Raw genomic sequence first — 2,276 nt, forward strand, 5'->3', positions numbered from 1 at the left:
GAAGAGAAGAGAAGAGAAGAGAAGAGAAGAGAAGAGAAGAGAAGAGAAGAGAAGAGAAGAGAAGAGAAGAGAAGAGAAGAGAAGAGAAGAGAAGAGAAGAGAAGAGAAGAGAAGAGAAGAGAAGAGAAGAGAAGAGAAGAGAAGAGAAGAGAAGAGAAGAGAAGAGAAGAGAAGAGAAGAGAAGAGAAGAGAAAAGAGAAGAGAAGAGAAGAAGAAAGAAATAAAGAGCAAAACAGAGAATGAAAAAGGAACAAATGACAAAGAAAAAATGAACGAAGGAAAGAAAAAGAAGTGTGATAAACATCCCGAGGAAGAAAGAATCCAATAAGAAATAATTATTTTATAATCAGCTCAATCTTCATGAACAACATAGTTTTTTGCTAATAGCTGGGGCTTGCAGGGTTCCATGGGCTGCCTGACCCTGCAGGTGGGCACGACAGGGAGCCCGTGGGGCTCCAGAGGGCCCAGGGGAATGGGGCTGGGCTCCTGCACCCCTCGCACTCCCCATACCTCCCACCGGCTCCTGCTTGCCAGCCTTGGCTCCATGTTATTTGCCATGGGGATTTTGGGCTGCTTTTATGGGGTCACTTCCCTGCAGATCCCAATGTAGAGATCACGCACAGGGAAATTCTCAGAAATAAAACTGTCAGCCACTCTCCCCCAGCACACAGCCGGCGGGGTTTCTCCCTTTCCCCCTCTTTTTTACTTTTATTTCCCCCTGCCCCGGCCCCCACCCTGACAACTGCTCGTGCTTCTCCAGTGAGACAGTGAGATATCCATCTCTCCTGCAGTACAGCTGCTCTGTGCAGCCCATGATTTGGGGCTGTAAAGTTTTTGGGACCCTCGCCCAGCCCCAGAACACAGAGCTCCCTTGGGAGCTCCAGGGTGGCCTGGGCAAGGAGACCTCATTGTTGGGGTCACTGCCTGGATCTCCTCCAGGAGAGTGCCTGAGCTCTTCTGGTTTTGAGTGCACCAGGAGTTACCCCTGAAACCAGTCCCTCTGTCACTCCCTGTGCTCATTAATGTTCATCAGTGCTGTCAGAAAGCTCTGTCTGGGGGTGCTGCTGTGCTGCCTGGGGCTGACACACACCCTACCACCAATGTACGATCAAATCAGTGCCCATGCCTCGTGCTGGCCCTTTCCTCTCGTGCCCCCCAGCTCCGCAGGGGGAAGCTGCCTGTGCTCCCTGAGTGCAGGGAAACAGGGCTGCAGCTACAGGGGAATGAGGCACTTTTAGTTTGAAAGAAGGCCCCTCTCACCCCCCACACCCCCCTCGAGTACTGAGGTGCCAAAAACGGCTCAGTTGAAGCGTATTTCCTTGTCCCAACACACATCTGGGGAAGAGGGGTGAGAAATCACACAGAGCACAGGAGGACACTGCTGCTGTGCTGCATCTGCAGGGAGAGCAGCTGCCTCACTGCTGCTTGTTAGATCCCGTCTGTGGAGCGAGAGTTGATTCCAAGCCATCCACTTGCAGCAGCGTCGCCAGAGGGAAGGTCAGGCGTTCTCCATGATCCGGCTGTGGTTGTTGCACCGAGGGTTTATGTTCGCTCAGTGCCGCAGCAGCATCCTGTGCAGACATTTATTTTGGCTAAGGGCAGCCTGGTTCCCGTTGGGATGCAGTCACTGAGGCCTGGCCCACGCAGGCGCCGTGCAGGTTGTCTGTGTGAGGGTTCCCTTCCACCCCGGGGAGCCCAGTCGGCTCCACCCGGCGAGAGGCTGCGGTGAGATGAGCACTGTCCTTGCAGGGGGGTCAGCACGGAGCTCAGTCACTGTCAGGGGATGTGGGTCCCCCAGAGCTCCCTCTCTGCAGTTGCTGTGGACTGTCCTGTAAGGATTCTTTTTCCTTGCAAGAACTTTTCCCCTTTTCTGTTAGGCCAGTAAAATACTCTGGACAGTCCTTGTCCCACCTTGTCTCCTGTCACAGCAAAGAACAGATTAACATCCCTCGTGGAGCTCAGATGTTTTCACGGGGTTTGGTGTGGTGGACAATGATACACGTTAATCCCTAACACAACACAGTGTGGTAGCACAAACGAATACAAACAATAAACCGTGGAGCTCAGCTTGCCAATGGGAGGCTGCACAATCCACAGGGTTCACACTGGCATAAATCTTCTCCCTGCATTGCTGGGTGTTTCTCTGGACGTGTTTCACACTTAACCCGAGTGCCATAAGGAATGGATGCTTCAGCTGTGCTTCAGCTGCCTCTCCAAATCCAATCCAGCATAAAAACCAGCTACACCATGGAGATGTTTCTTCTTGAGTCAGTGCT

This window comes from Empidonax traillii, unplaced genomic scaffold (assembly GCF_003031625.1).
Source record: "Empidonax traillii isolate 1590-97213 ecotype Southwest subspecies unplaced genomic scaffold, ASM303162v1 scaffold361:size2146424, whole genome shotgun sequence".
Lineage (NCBI taxonomy): Eukaryota > Metazoa > Chordata > Aves > Passeriformes > Tyrannidae > Empidonax > Empidonax traillii.